General features: G+C 50.8%; 1 protein-coding gene across 3 annotated transcripts in view; it reads right to left on the bottom strand.

The window, feature by feature from the left end:
• The window catches only part of zfh2 (Zn finger homeodomain 2), a 413,801-nt gene that overhangs the window by 244,840 nt on the left and 152,026 nt on the right, over positions 1 to 16,935 (bottom strand). For all 3 annotated transcript variants that reach the window (XM_025301293.1, XM_025301292.1, XM_025301295.1), the window contains one exon: positions 13,705 to 13,740. The gene's annotated coding sequence lies outside the window, so the exon portion shown is untranslated. The remainder of the gene's footprint in view (positions 1 to 13,704; positions 13,741 to 16,935) is intronic.

Consider the following 16,935-nt stretch of genomic DNA (forward strand, 5'->3'; position numbering starts at 1 on the left):
CCTCTGCAATCTCTTGGAGCCCCTTAAATGCCCCTCCCCCCTCACCCCCCGCTGTATCAGTTTTAACTTGGTGTCGCTCGCAAGTATGCTGAGAATTAGAGATGTGCGAACTATTCGAATTCGAATCCGAATAATTCGAAAATTTCGAATCGAAGATTCAATTACGAATCAAATATATTAGCGTGCATTATATTTGCATGCATCAAGTACAAAACGAGACATCTGGGCCTGTATGTTCGAACCCTTAACTTGTAATTAACTTAACTTATAATTAATAACTTAATTATAAATTGCTTTAAATATTTAAATATATGTTTTGCTTTAAGATGATATTACAATATCAATATCCCCTTTCATATTAAAACCTTCCATCATTATGTGCATGTTTAATAGTCATGTTAAATTTTTTAATGATTCGATTCGATTCGAATTCGAATGAAATTTCATAGATTCGATTCGATTCGAATTCGAATTAAAAAAATGAGATTCGATTCGATTCGATTCGACATAAAAATTCTTGATTCGCACATCTCTACTGAGAATTAACGTCGAGCAACAAGAAGCTCTTCTAGCGTTCTACGAAATTTGCGTTAGGTGTTATCATGAAATCAGTTGAATTGTATAATCCTGTGTAATTGTCGGACACCCGGTACGCTGCTCGCCAAAGTCACGAGCAACGATAAATGCAGGTGGATTGCTGAGTTGGTAGAATACCAAGAAATTATTAAATTAAAAAGTCCCTCCTCGACATGTCGCACCGGATCTCGCTAATTCAAGAACGTAGGTCACTAGATAGGTTTCGCGATATGCTAGTTATTTTCAGCGCAGTTCCTGAAAGTTGGCATCGCTGAATAGTATGCTTCAATAGAAAAACGCACGCTAAGCTTGGTTAGTCTGAGTGAGAAGTTTCATCTGCTGTGTACGTTTGGGTATTGCGAGTATAGTCCAGTGACGAAACTCGAACGATTTTAAAATACAGCTTTGTGAGGGGATTGTCAATCGATAAGTGCATGGACGAATTGAAAAATGTTCGGGACAATAATTATCCTCATCAAACAACCATGTTTCGTTAGTACCGACAGTCTCGACATGGAAATTTGTCCACTGACAGACCGCGTTCGGGCCGTCCGTCTGATGTGGTGATTCCGGATGTCGTTGAAAAGGTAAAATATCTAATTGCCGAGAACAGGCGACTAGCCTATCGGCAGACTGAGGGAACATTGGATTAATGCACCAAGTGTTCATACAATTTTACACGAGCATTTACGGGAGTGGCTTGAAATATTCGTGAAAAAATGAAAACTACTTAATTTTTCGGGATAAACCTTTTTTATCTTTCAACGTAGTCTCCTTTTTAGGCTTGTACACTTCGTCCAAAGCTGCTCCAGTTTGTTGATTCCTTCCGAATAATAGGATTGGTCCAACTCCGCAAAATAGGCATTGGTTTCCGCAATCGTCTACTCGTTTGAATAAAACCTCCTACCCGATAGCCATTTCTTCATTTTGGGGAACAAGTAGTAGTCCGAGAGAACCAAATCTGGAGAATGGGAGAGATGCGGAACGAGTTGGAACCCTAACTCCATCAATTTTGCGGCCACAACTCCGGAGGAGTGAGCTGGTGCAGTCGCAGTTTAGTTGCAACTGAGGTGCGACTTCCTCGATTCAAACGAACGCCAATCATAGAGAAATAGACCGATCCGGCTGAAACTTGATGTGTGTTCTTCCAAAAGATGCTACTGACTGAAAATAACCTCGATACGCACTAGTGCTGCCATTTCTCTGACTTTGCACTGTCTTTGCATTCATTTTTAGATCACCCTCGTAAAAACATAAAAAATTTGTACACTTTTCCTTTGAGTCCTTTCCTTTGGGTTGCTTACAGCAGAGCAGACGACAGATGGACCGACTTGGTTCAAAGGAATGACTATGAAAACGAAGTTAAGCGATATCTAAACAATTTTGTTACAGATGATGAAACCTGACTTCAAGTCAAAGCATAATAATCAGGTGTAGCTGTTCGAAAGTGAAGAAACGCTTATGGAGACGTGAAAATCACGATCGACATAACGATCGTGATGTTTTTTACAATTACGAGTATTTTGACACGTATCGTCCTCGATAGTATACCGTGACGCTTTTAGTCATAGAAAAATAAGTCTAGCTCAAGAAAATTCCGCGACAAATTTCGCGGCAAACTACGTTTGAAAACGAATACCTGGCATATTCATCAAGACAATGCCACACCACATTCAACGCCAGATGTTTCACTAAACTCTAGTCTGGAAGATACCTTACAGTCCTGAACTAGGACCCTGTGGTTCCGTTAGTGAGAAAAAAAAATTGAAAGGTTCAACAAAAGGGAGGTTTTGAGGAAAAGATGAGACAAAAATTTAACAGAGATGAACTTTCGGTAGCATGAGCCACGACCAGGTACGTGGTCAGGCATGGAACTAGATCTACCGAGAGAAAAGTGATAGCAAATTTTACCGACTGGTTTACTCGTATGAGGAAGTGTAAAAGTTGTAACGGAGATTGTTTTGAACGAAAGCAAATAAAGAGAGCCCATCAAGCGAACTAACGAGCTAAATATGCATCGCAAGTTACATTTGTTTATCTTTTGTATGTCTTTTGATCTGAACGTCAGCACGGAAATGTCTTTTGATCTGAACGTCAAGCACGGAAATGTAGGTGGCGCGACAGTCAACGCGCTGAGCCCCCACAAAATGATGACCAACTTTTTGCAGCGTCAAACAGTCAAACGGAGACAACAGTCTCCGTACACTGTCAAACCTCGAAATTCCTGCCTGATCCGTCAAGCTTCCGCGAGATTCCCGAGTCCTCATTTCATTTTCCTCATGTTCAAAGAAACCGGAGGAACTGGGCCTTACGAGTTTTTCCGCGAGAGACACTCGGTATATTATATACGCAGCGCGCCATACTTATACGATCAGTAGGTAACGAGGGGTGTTGAATCGATCGATCCGTCGATCGATCGATCGATCCGGCCGAGGAGGCGACGAATCGACGACTGAGATGCCGGCGTAAACGATGATGAGCGTGGACGGTAGTTTGAGGCCGAGGTTACGCCTCTCACGAAGAACCGGTATATACCGGAGGGCTTTCCCTCTTCTTCTTCGTTTACATCACGTGGGCGTGGAGAAGGAAGTTCGTAGTGTGTGCGATCTCCTTGGCGAAATCACGTAAAAAGGGGCTCGGAGCGGCGGACGTGCTCACCGCGCCGCGCGCGCTTCGGCAAACAAACCGCGAACGCGCTCGACGAGTTCGATTAGTGCGTTCGATCTCTCGCGTGGAATAGCAATCGACGATTATACTCGTAATTACGACGATCTTACGTACAGTCGTAAAATCTCCTCGCGAAGCGAAAGAAAGTTCTCGGTCCGTGTGACTTTTGATCCCGCAGAATCGAGTCACTCACGGCGAGATGAGACGCGCTCGAAGCCCATAAAAATCTCACTCGAGCGTCTCGCAACGAATTTTCGTTATTATTTCCGACTAGCGGCAGGAGAAACAGAGAAAAAAGGACAATGCGTGCTCTCTCGCGCGCCACCAACACGCGATTGTAACACGCGGATATTCCGTACACCTAAGAAACACGCGTGCCAGAAGTTAGCCGGGAGAGCTTTTTACGGCACTGTGTGTGTGTTTGTGTGTGTGTGTGTGTGTGTGTGTGTGTTTGTGAAAGAGCTTACACATGCACTTGTACATGTGTAAGGTGCGGAGCAAGTGTGTGTATGTGCATTCGCAGGGTTGCGGAAGGAAGCGAAGGCGCCTTTTGGTGCGGGTGGTCGGAGGGTGAATGAGGAGGAGCCGGTGGAGATTGCGAGAGAGAGGGGGTGATCTATGCGTTTAATTAACCATAGAGACGCTCCTACCGACTCTTAGCCGCTCTTAGTTCGAGCTGACCGAGGGTGGGACGAGGGAAGCTGGAATAAAAGCCGCCGGAGGACGAAGAAACGATGGCGGGAGCGAGGAAGACGCGCACGGCCGAGGGTAGCGGCGCAAGGGGGAGGGAAAGGATTTCGCTATCGCCGGCGAAATTAACCCCGGAGAAAAAACTTATAATGTGTCTTCGCGGAAAAGCAGCTCGATGGTGTGTCCGGTGTCGGACGTGGCCGAGAGGGAGGAAGAGAGAGAGAGAGAGAGAGAGAGAGAGAGAGAGAGAGAGAGAGAGAGCCGGCACAATATCGCCGAGTGCATTTGTCGCCGGTAATTAATTTCCGGGATAATTAACGTTGGCAAGCTGACGCTTCGCCGGTGAGAATGAGGCATCATCGATCACTAAACGCGCTCGTTGAAAAAGGAGAAAAAACACAGAGAGAGAAAGAGAGAGAGAGAGAGAGAGAGAGAAAGAGACTCGCTCGTTACATGCCGCGAGTAGCCTCTCGAAGCGTCTTATACTCTCCGTTCCACTTACATCTCGATACACTCGAGTTACATTATCCCAATATGATCGCGGATATCTCTCGGAAGGATTTCCCCTCGACTATCTCTTATCCTTCTACGCGCATCTCTCCTCCCCCCTCTTTCTCTCTCTCTTCATGGCCGCTAATTGATCGTCGCGACGTCCGGTCACTTTACGGTTACGCGCGGCGGCATTTTTCGGGTTTCTCGACTAGAACGAATCCGTCGTCCTTTCGCTACTTCCTCTGTCCCACTTCATCTTCCCGTCCCTCTCTCGCCTCCTCACTCCAGCCCAGTCCTTTTCAGTCCTCGCGGATATTTCGAGATCAGTGACTCTATCTCCCTCGCATTTTGTTCCGGGAAGCGGGAGGTTAATGAGACGTTAGCAGACAGTTATAAATGAACGATAAGGTTCGGTCGAGAGGGATATATAAGGCGGGAGGAGGGGGGAGGGGTTGGAGGATCCTTTTAATAGCCGGTGTAAATTTATAACTCCCGGCGAACGCGTGTACAGGTTATAGATTGATCGATTCCGTAGCAACGTTTGATCAATCGCCTGATTCCCCGCTGTACAAATAACGCCCACCGAGTAATTAATTCCAACACGTTCGTTCGCCGAGCGTTTTCGTTCCCGGGTCAAATGTCAATATCTCGTCCGCGCCACGTCCGGCGTCGGCCAGAGCCGACGTGAGCCATCCGTCTGTCCGTCCGTTCGTCCGTTTGTCCGTTCGTCCGTACGGCCGGGCGATCCGGCAATTATGTTCTCATTCCGAAAATTGCCAAGTGCAAAAGACGCACGAAAGCGGCGCGGCGGTGCCGTGGGGACAAAACGAGAATCGGGATCCCGCCGGCTATGCGACCGCATCGACAACCGTGCCTATAGAGCGTACCGAGTCTCGATTCGGGCGTGACGGGGCCGCTGGCAATTATGATAATTACCGGAATTCGTGAGGTGCAATTAGGCCAGTGAAGCGACAGAAACGCTCTCGTGCACGCTTCTCCGCTCCGCTCCTCACCTCTCTTGGATACGATGCGGCGCGGCGCGGCGCGGCGCGACGCGATGCGGCGCAGCGCGTCAATTTTCTTCCACCGCTTCCATCCACGTCGACGACGCCGTCGTCGTCGTCGTCGTCGTAATCCGCGACGCTCTTGCTTTTTTCCCTTCAGTTATAAAAATTAACGTGGCCCCCTTAATTACGGTGAACGACGCGAGCCCACGCGGGAGGTTGCGTGTCACGCTATACTTCTGCTCGCACGTAAATCGAGTCAGCGAGTGAGCGAAAGAGAGGACAGAGAGAGGGTAAGAGAACGGAGAGGCTCGTTTAAGTGCGTTTTGTCCCGAAACAGTTACTCGGACTCGGTATTTTGTGCCCTCGGTATTCATCCGGGAGTTATTAAGTGTTTCCGACGCGAAGGCGCGTCGGTTGTGTAAGGTGCCTCGGAATTATTGAGCCGTGCTTTGATCACGGATTTTTCGATGACTTCGGTGTTCGTCCCCCCCCCCTCTCTCATCCTTACCTCTATCCACCAAGAGGTAACCCAACGAGATAAATGCCAAATATAGCAAAAAAAAAATGGCGGGGTTTAACTGAAGAAAAAGATCAGCTGCCAAAAGACACGAGAGCGATATATTCATTTAAAATTTTAAACGCGTTTAAAAAGGACACGCGATTGCGTCGCGAAGAATCGAGATGACTGTTTCCTAATTTCCCCTCGGTCAATAACGCAAAGATACCACATTTCGCTCGCGCCAATCTGGAAATGATCGACGGAGAAACAGAGATAGAAAAAACAGATAACCAGAGAGAGAGAGAGAGAGAGAGAGAGTGAGAGAGAGGGAAGGAGGGAGGAGCCGATCCATGGGAGCGCGTTCGCGCGGCGTGTATACTCTGTAAACAGGAACATGGACGGTGCTCCCGCGCGGGCGCCGGAAGTGTCCCATAATAAAAGAGTGACTTCCGTCGGTGAAACAATACCGTGAGTCGGATTACCGGCCGGCCGTCACTGTCCATCTCTCGCTTCAGTTCCTTCGGCTCGCTCTCTCGGACCTTCGGCTTCTTCCCTCCGTCCCCCGCCGTCCTCCGTCACGAATCTCTCGCTGGCGCACGCACACGCGCGCGCGCGCATCCGCGTAGCTTTATCCACTCGCCTGTTAATTTGCGTCAGAAATAATTTAACGCCGCGCGGTGCCCGCCCTTGTCGCCACGTCACCTCTGGCGATTTCTACGGGCAACCAGATTAATCGCCATGACGATCGCTATCGGGACGACTCTCGAGCGCGGCCGGCCACGGCTCGGCTCGCCGCGCGGCATTCCGGATATCGCGAATTACGATCCTCGATCTGCTGACTGCGTATTATAAATAATGCCTCGCGCGCATCCTAGTCGATTAAGCGCAACGGTACCATCCCGACCGTTTTTACACGTCCGCCTTTCTCTCACCGTGGACAATGGTCGATAATGCTCCGGCGCGCGGCCGACGCGATTGATAAATCTCGCGCGGGTTCCCGCGCGATTAACGCGCGTTCGCGACATCCTTCCGATTCTCAAGCTGAAGCTGATTTTTCACAGCCTGCGGAGTGTGTAAACCTTTCTCCGGGAAGAGACACACGCGTCTCTGTAAATAGAAATTACAATTCCAGCGTTAATTATGGCACGTAATTAGAGCTTACGGCTGGGAAATAAGATTTCAACGTCAGATACTAATTATCAAACGTTGCGTATTAAACGACACGAGTCGAGCGACACGACTCGAACGAGAGCCGAAGGAACGCACCGAGATCGATTCGAAGCGTAAATGGCGTTCGGAGTCGGAAGGGCATAGCCATCGCTCGCGACACGTCCGGAACGGGGCCGCCGCAGCCGTTGGAGTTCGCGCGTGCGATGAATACAGCCGCGCGCTGGAGCCGCCGCGTAATCGCTTAATACGTCGGCATGCACGATCACGCGAGCGCATACGCGCGAAACGCGCTCGGAAAGAGAGAGAGAGAGAGAGAGAGAGAGAGAGAGAGAGAGAGAGGTGACGGAGAGCTGCGCACACACGCGGCTAGGAAAGCCGGGCGAGCGAGAGACGGCGAGGGAGAGAAAGGGAGGGAGAGAGAGAGAGAGAGAGAGAGAGAGAGAGAGAGAGAGACGCGAGCGCGAGCGGCGACGAGGACGTTCCGCTTTATCAGTGCGAATGGGACGCCAGCGTGTTTCCATTAATTCAAATCGCCGAGTAAAATCGTGCCGTGGAATGTCCATTAAAGTCAAGCGGAGAAGTCGTTAGCCTGTCCGCGCGACGACATCGCCGCGCTCTCCGCGCCGGAGAGGAACTCTCTCACCGGCGAGGAAGAGCGCGAGCTTTCAACGAGTGGAAGAGTCTCGTCTCCGGCTTTCGCGCGTGCGAATTGTAACACGCGCGAGGGTGCAGCTTCCGCTCCCTCGACGAGCTCGCGCGCGATTCGCGCTTCACGCGGAAGATTAATTCAAAATTCGATCGCGCGCGTTTCGCAGCTGAGAATGAGAAGTTACTCGTGTCTCGTTATCGATCGCACGTGCTCTCGCCGGTGAAGGAACGCCCGTCTTCCTCCGGTGCGTCTTCCAGTTGCATCCCTCTCTCTCTCTCTCTCTTTCTCTCTCTCTTTCTCTCTCTCTGTCTCTCGCTCGCTCGACCTGTTGTCCTCTGTCGTTCGTGCACAAATTCGCTGATATTAATGAACGCGAATCTCGCAGGAGAGCCTCGTTGAGGGAGAGCGCCGCGAATGCTGTGGGGGTGGGTGTTTTTTTTTCCACTCTCCTGTTCTCTCTCTCTCTCTCTGTCTGGCTGTTTGTTCTTTTCCTTTTTTATAACATCGACTCGCTCGAGCGTTGGGATTAAATCGTTTGATGCGAAATGTGCTGAGGCAGCCATGTGAATAGAACAGTGCGTTGAACGGATGTTCCGGTTTATCAGTGCATACGGCGTGCCGTCGTGTTTCCATTTATTCTGTCGCCGGGCGAACTCGTGCCATTGGAGCGTTCGTCGAAGCCGAGAGGGGGGAGGAGAGTGGCAAAAAGAGAGAGAGAGAGAGAAAGAGAGAGAAAGAGAGAGAGGGAGGGAGAAGTCGTTAGGCAATTTGAAGTAAGTTAACTCTTTACGAGACCACGACGATGTCATTGCCACCCGAGAGAGCGAATTTTTCAACCCGATTCGAGCAGCGCATTCACGCCGAATAAACCGCCGCTGACTATGACGGTCGCGGCATTCTAATCGCTGTCGGCCGACGAATTCTCCTTTAATTCGATGAATTATCGTTGCGTCAAGAGACGAGAGGCGAGAGACGAGAGCGGCTTCAATATCAAAAGCCGTTCGAATCTCCGACGTTCCGCGCGGCCGGCGATTCCTCTTCACCGATAACGACACGATTGGCATTCCACTCGGGCAACAATGTAATCGACGATATAACGAGCGGGGAGAAAATGAAAAATCATCGACGGACGAGAGAGTTCAGAGAGTGAGTCGCTCTGAGAGGGCGACGCGCGGCGTGGCGCGCGGCGCGACGACGAGCGCCTTTTTGCTCGAGAAAACGATCCGTCCCGAGACGGCGAAGAAATGTTGCGGCTATCGCGAGGAAGCATTTCAGAAATGCCGGGGGTATTTAAGTATCGCGGCGAGAGATGGAGAGCGAGAGCGAGGGAACGAAGAGGGAGGGAGAGGCTTGCTGCGATACAAATGTTAGCGCGACATTAGCTGCCATGTCTCTATCTCTTTACACTTTTCCACGCGCGCGAACACGAAATCGGTTAATCCAAACGCGCCGGGACGATCGGCCGGCAAGGGCGAATGGCGGAGGGAAGTCGGCAGGAGAAGAGAAGAAGGAGGAGGAAAAGGAGGGAGGAGGATAGGCGCGCGCAAAGTTGTGCGGAATGGCAAGCGTTCCGGTTTGTCAGCGCGCGTACCGGCGTGCCGCGGCTTGTTTCCATTAATTCCGCGTTGCGAGGCGAACTCGCGCCATCGGAATGCCCGCTGGGGTCGTCAGGGTTATAAAAGGCGAGGCGAGGAGCAACCTAATTTGCTACATTGTCGCGAACATACCGCGCGCGCGCGCGAGAGCGGCCCGCTCGCGAGAAAAATATCGCCTGTAAATAAGTCCTCGGCCCGGATCTGATAAGCTAAATCCAATTAACCCTCATCACTTTAGCGCGCGGACGCCGTTCATTTTTGTCACCGAAATCGAAAATCCGACGTCCTTAGACCCGCGCTTTAAGGCCGCGCGTCAAGAACGGGACGGCTCTCGTTCGATAACAGAGAGAGAGAGAGAGAGAGGAAGAGAAGACCTGTTCACCACGCGTGAATGAATCCGCGATTCGCGAATGTTCGCGCGATCGAAAAGTCTTTCGCGTGTCGCGTACGTAATTATCTGCCGACGTTGCCGACGACGAATGGAATCTTTGAGATTTTTATCAGCGCACGCATGAAACATTGATTATCCATTTACAGGCAGAGCCGTCCAAGTTTCCGCCGAGGCGTCTTGCATCTTTGAATGCATGCGTCCCCCCTCCCTATCTCTCTCTCTCTCTCTCTCTCTCTCTCTCTCTCTCTTTTCTCCTATTTCTCAGACGGAGAATGACATCGATCATTCCAATCTCGAGTTACCGATGTAACGGGGTAATGTATTACGCGGGAAAGCGTCAGTTACTTCATTAATGAGCGAGCGAAGTTCTTACGCCGGGTATTTATGGACGCTGAAAGGTTGTCCGATTCAGGAAGGAATATTTAGCGGCGTAGAGACAGTTACGATCGATTATACGCGCTCCTCCGCCGTTTCGTCTTGCCGGTCTTGCGATTCGCGCTCGAACTTCGCGCTCGCGATCGCGCTCATGCGTGAATGCAGGGATCGCTTAATTTTCAGACGCACTCGCGCGCGAGCGCATCGCGGAAGGCATCGCGGGGTAGCAGCAGGAAAGGACGACGCTCCCCATCTATCGCGGTGCAGCGCGTAATAACGCGCCGCGCGACCGAGTTTCTATTAATTCGCCGGGACATTTTATTCCAGTGGAATCGATCCATTTCCGAATGCTGTTCTCTCCGGCCGGTAGTTCTCCTCCCCCCTTCTCCCTCCTGCCGCCGCCGCCGCCGCCGCCACCCCGTTCCCGACTGGAACCGGACTAGCCACGACGATGCGCTCGTGGACTATCGACTGCGCGCGCGAGATGCATATATTAATAACGCGCGTGGAAACATATGTTTCCTTTCAACGCGAGGCTGTAGCAATTAATTCTATCGGAAGTGCCGCGCTGTCGATGGAGCGAGCGAGCGAGCGAGCGCGGCCTGATCGGCGAGATTGACAACACGCGCGCGTGAGTGAGTTATCGGCGTTAATTAAGATATCCGCAGAGGCGTGAATATTTCAATATTTATACACGTCGGAACGCGTGCGCGCTCCGGAGGGATTGAAATCGACGTTGGGTTTGGTCGATTTTCTCTCTCTCCCTCTCTCTCTCCCTCTCTCTCTCTCTCTCTCTCTCTCTCTCTCTCTCTCTCGAATCGCGCCCGTCCCTGTTCAGTTTCTCACAGATAATTCCGTTAAGTGTCGCTGACTCGTCGTCGTTACTCTTAACACTTGACGTAATTTACGCACCGGCGGCCGTCTTTTCCACTTGTTAACTATTTCGAAGCGAGTGAGAAAAAGACACACACGCGCGTGCACACGCGGGCATGAGATACGACGTCGCGATACTCACCGGCCCCGTTAGCATAAATCATTAGTTTATTCATTTATCGACGGGGATTAAACTCTGTACCGTTACACGGTAATTATATTACCCACACGTAACACGCGCACGCACACACATGGATTCCGAGATTACCAAGCAATTGTGATTTAAATACCGGATTAATTTCGACTGTATCATTCATAGATCTCTAATTTTCTCGGCGACTCGCGCGCGCCTACTTCCTGCTTCTCGGCGCTGTCTTTTTCCACTTTCTCGTCGCTTCCCCGTGCTGCCTCGACCGAGAGGACCAAGAGCAGGAGGAGGAGGAGGAGGAGGAGGAGGCGCGGGTCTCTCCCGCCGGCGGGGGAATCGCTTAATACCGAACGCGACGGAGGATAGAGAGAGGATAGAGAGACAGGAGGGGAGAGGAGGAGACGTACGTTCCGCTTTATCAGCGCATACGGCATGCCGCGGCGTGTTTCCATTAATTCGCGTCGCGGGGCGAACTCGTGCCGTTGGAATGCCCGTTGAGGCCGAGGAGAGAAGTCGTTAGGCTGCGTGCCGTTCGTTCGACCGCGGCAACCGGTTTTCCCATCGGTGATTCGTCGTTAATTCGCCGGCGGAGAGTAAGTAATCGCGCGCGTCGCAACGACCACCTCGGGTGTGTTACACGCCTGCGTTTACACCGCGCCAACCACGCGCGGATCGCCCGGCGTTCTCCTTTCCGCGAGGGGGAAGATCTCGACCCGGGAAATCGGGAGCCCGTCGATAATGCACGCGAGCTGCTCACTCCGTGGAGAACAGCAACGTTCGAGGTGCGCGTGCACTGTAAAACTAGGCATCGGAACATGTGTGTTGAAATTTAGTGTTAGTGTGTTATTTTGACACATTAGCTGGTGTTAAGGCACCAAGTGCGTCAAAGTAATTCGTTTTCTGTGACAAATGTGTGTTTTAATAACACACTTGTCTGTAACACACCATGTAACGTATTACTTTTCCTCAACAATCCCGTGACACACGTAGAGTGTGTTATTTAGACACAGAATGATAATCGAAATACACTGAGAACGCACTTGGATGATATATTGGATAACACACCAAGTCACGTAACACGCTAGTAATGTGTAGTTCATGATAACACACTAATTTTGTTAACACACGTTTAAATGAACACACATACGTGTATTAAAAAAAAATACATGTGAGAAAAACACAAATCGACAAAATCGGCGACTACTTGCCTTCAAAAAAGTATTGTATCTATTGAACAAATTAATGCAATAATAACTTGCTTTCATATTATTAGAGACTAAAACATTAATTACACGTTATTCATTATTATATGCTTAAACGCAATATGTTAAATAACGCGTGACTTAAAATGGAAGAAATGTGTAAAAAAGATTCATTCATTTACACGCTTGTTTCAAATTTCAAAATAACACACTTGGATTTGCAATGTCGCTCAATTCACCTTCATAACACACTTGAGGTGTGTTATTTTGATAATACCTTCATAACACATTTGGGATACGTTATTTTAATACACCTAACACCATTAACACACATACAAACGATTATATTGAACACATACATAAATATGTTCTTTTAACATACATATATGTGTTAATTTAATTTGCTGATTTTGTGTGTCTAAAGTGGAGACATACTTTAACATGCTTCAAGCATGTTATTGTAACACACTTCAGTTTACAGTGTGTGTGTGTGTGTGTGTGTGTGTGTGTGTGTGTGTGAGTACACGCGAAAGGGTTGATCGGCAACCCGTTTCGTTTGAGAAAAATCCCCCCCTTTTTAGACTTTGCCCCCCTTATACAGGTTTCGTTTTGTGTGGTATTCTGTTTATTCTTTAGCTTCTAATGGCAATATCGTCGACGTCAGTTCTCCAGGGGACGAATCTGCTAGAACCGGGAGAAAATGGTCAAGTTTCAGAGTGACGCGAAGATGTCCATCGTTCGATACAAAGTGACACCAGTCAACCGCGTGTGACGTCTCCTTTCTTCTCGTGGGATGTTTGCGGCGAGTATTTGGGACGAAAAAGACACATGACGTACAGACAAGTACGTCCGATACTTTTTTGTAATTTTACGATTCGGACGTTAGAAATTTTATCGTTATCGGACGATTTTATAACCGTCCGTAGTTTGTTCAAATATACGCGATTGCATGAAGAACGTTGTTATTAGCGTCAGAAAAAGACTCATGCGTCGTCGTGACGCATGAACCAGTTCCGAAAGTAAATCTCGATCTCGAGAACGCCTCGCTACGTTGACGAGTTCTTCGAACGTGACGGTTCTATCCGGAATGATCTGTCGCGCAAATTTCCGGTTTCGCCGTTTATTCGCACATTCCAGTGCTCGTTACATCTCATGTCGGCAATCTCCCAGCTGACGAAGAAAAATCGGACGTATCTGAACGCAAGCATGCAAAGTCAAAAGTGAAAAAGAGAAAAGGGAAATGGAGAGTATCTCTCGCGCACCTCACATCCTCTCCGCGACAATATCGTAGATATCAATTTCAAAACCGCGCATGCAAGATCGCGCGCTACCGTTTTACGCAACGCGCCGGAGACAATTGATCGACTTACCGAGGAAGTACGCCAGCATAGAACTGGAAGCTCCTTCTGAAACAAACAAACAGACGCCGTTCACGTGAATTGTTTCGTCTTGCAAAAGTGGGATTCGCGTCCCGGGAAATGATCCAAGGGACGAAAACAATTTTGCGCGGCACGGTTTCGCGCGGCGGCGCACACGCCGCCTACACGCGACACACATAAGCGGATTAGACGGAGAGAGGAGGAAGGAGAGAGAGAGAGAGAGAGAGAGAGAGAGAGAGAGAGAGAGAGAGAGAGAGAAAGAGAGAGAGAGAGAGAGAAGGAGAAACGGAGACAGAGATGGACGGAGAGAATCGCTCACTCGATACTGATGCAAAATCTGTAGGAGACGCGCGTGAGATTCCCGAGTCATCCGGCGAGAACGCGACGCATCGACGCGCGGCCATCGTGCTGTGCTGCGAGACAAAGTAAAAAACTCCGGTCGTACAGTGCACATCATCACGCGATCAGTGTACATGTATGAATGTGTGTGTGTGTGTGTGTGTGTGTAACAGGGTAAGAACTGAACTAGAGGGGTCTTCGCCGCGAGTCAACCCCCGTCGCCGGCGCGACGATCGCTCCTCACCGAGCGGCGTCGAATCGAGTCGAACGCGAGACGTGAGAACGCGGGTTATCGCGACGCGGCTTGTTACTGCCCCTGGGGATTTTACGAGACTCGGGGACTTAAACGCACGTTCACACTTTGTGTTCCGCGTAAGCGAGTCCAGACAGCGAGGCGTACTTGTTAGCTCGCTCGCTCGCTCGCTTACTTCTTACGTAGAAGCGATCGGCCGCCGCGCGCGCGCACACACGCGCGCGCGCACACACACACACACACACACACGCACGCACACACACACACACACACGCACACACGCACACGATGAGCGGCTCTCTACGTACGCGCGCGCGCGAGCAAATCGTCCAGACGAGGCGAGAAAGACACTCGCATTACGTGCACGCACGCGCGCGACGCGCCAGCCGTGTTATTATATTTTACTTTGGTCGACGCGGAAACTCCGGGATAATTTGCGCGAACGAGCCGCAATTATTTAAGGGTGTGCATACGTAACGAGGGTGGCTGTCTGCCTGTCCTCTTCTCCCTTGTTTTCGCTCTCTTTCTCCTTGGCTTTCCTCCGCGGCCGCGCCGCTGTAGGGCCCCGCGCGCGCGTTTCGCTCGAGCGCCGGACGCGCGGCCTCTATCGATTCGTGTCGCCATCGCCACGTCGACGTTGGCGAAGCCGCGAACTCGTAACTTCTTCCGAGAATTGCTACCTTTCTTTAAGTAAGTAATAGATATGCACGTCGACGCGCAGCGATGCTCGGCCGATGTTTGTTCTTCTCCCCGAGGAAACGCTCGCCATTTCGCGTCGCGCGAGGCCAGAAATTCGAGCGCGGCCCGCAATGCCGATGTAATTCCGAGGTGAGATCGAAGCGCGCGATTCCGAGATCGCGTGTAAGATCGTCTGTGCAAAAGTCGGTTGTTTCGGGGCGCGAGGCGGGGGAAGGGGGGGGGCGAGAGTGATACGGACGCTATCCTCGACGGACGAGAACGCTACATTGTAATAATTATTTATGCGCGATTGCGTGGAGCCTCGGTCGCGAGGTGCAACTCGGTGCGAGAGCTCCGCGGGAAGTCTATCGGCCGGGCGATATTACCGAGGAAGGGGATGATAATGGTCGGGTTGATTCGAGGAGTTAATTATGATCCCTCGCCCGCTATCACTGTTATATCCCGCTATTATGAAGGGTCTCTTGCATTAAATTTTACTACGAGAGAAAAAACAGAGAGAAAAGCTATTAGGCTATTAAGATAAAAACCGTGTTCCCCCCTTCGCTCGGAGTCCGCAATTCTTTTTTTTTCTTTCTCCACTTCGGGGCGGTGGCATTTTTTACTTTTACCGCGGGAGTGCTGCAAGGCTGTTTTTCAGCCCATATACATGTCTGAAATCGCGACTCTTCAGTCGCGAGAGCAGACGTCGAAAGCACCGGAGCGACCTTCAATCGCGAGCGAGTCCTGTGCGCCATTTCACGCTGCATCCTTAGATCACGCGCTTTCCAATCTCCTCTCTCCCTCCCACTCTTCCGGCGCTCTACAAAAATACCAACTTATTTCGGGATCGACCGGCCGATAAACTCGCCGGGCCGGCTGCCGAACACACGTAACTATTCGGAGCTAATGCTCTCGCACGCGGCTCCTAATCGTCGCACGTACGCCGCGGCAGGTTGGGTGCCCGCCCTGTCCGCTGTTTACCTCCACATACACATACACACACCCAGGCAGAGAAACAAACGTACACGCGGGAAAGCCGTTACGTGTGTCGGTGGGAGTGCAGCGGGGCACTAACGCCGGGGTGGTGTTGAGGGTGGTTGGAGTGGCTCGGGGAGCGATTATGAGCGAGTAAGTGCCGCCGTCCAGTTTTTACCCCCGCCACCAGCTCCACGGCTGACCGTTCCTCCACCATCGCGGCGGCAACCATCTCGCCCCCGTCCCTCTCGCCGCTACCCGCGCCTCGCCTCACCTCCTCCCTCCCCCTCCCCCCCGCCGGCGTCCACTAGTTCCGCTAGTTCTCTTACCACCGACTCGGCTAAACCCCCAACGGATCAATACGCTAAAACATTGCCACGTCGAGACGCCGCGCGCCCCGTGTAAAACCCGAAAGAAATAGCGCTCTGCGGGGGCGGCGTTTTCCCGTAGCCAGCGCGGCTAACGAACTTCCGTTTTTCGACCCTTTCGCCGCCCTTTCGACCTCTCCCTCGGCCGTCCTCCTCCTCGCGCCTTGCCTTCGTCTTATCTTGACTCGGTGTACCTTTGTTTGCTCGGTAACCGAAATTTACGCAACGTGGATCTCTCATTAGGCGAGATATAAGGGGCCTCGCGTGAGATTCCCGCTTTGTCTCTCCCGCGGGGTTAGGCCGTTGGGGATTTATCTTGTTTACCTAGGCACTTGAGAGGATGTCGAAAGCGCGCGGCAAGGATTCTCTATACTGCGGCGATAATCATTTCGTCAAAACTGTGTTAATCCCCCGCCGCTCGAGCAAACAGCCTCGAGGCGCGCCCTAATGTTTCTTCTCGCGTTCTCTCGGGAGAAGGAAATCCCCGAGCGAGATATCTGAGAGATCGAGATCGAGATGCTTGCTCGAGCGAGATTACGACAATGGCGACAATTTCCAGATGAGAACACACGTATCGGCGAGCCTCGGTGCATCCAAGTCGCGACGCGA

The sequence above is a fragment of the Harpegnathos saltator genome, unplaced genomic scaffold (genome assembly GCF_003227715.2).
Source record: "Harpegnathos saltator strain DR-91 unplaced genomic scaffold, Hsal_v8.6 scaffold41, whole genome shotgun sequence".
NCBI classification, from domain to species: domain Eukaryota; kingdom Metazoa; phylum Arthropoda; class Insecta; order Hymenoptera; family Formicidae; genus Harpegnathos; species Harpegnathos saltator.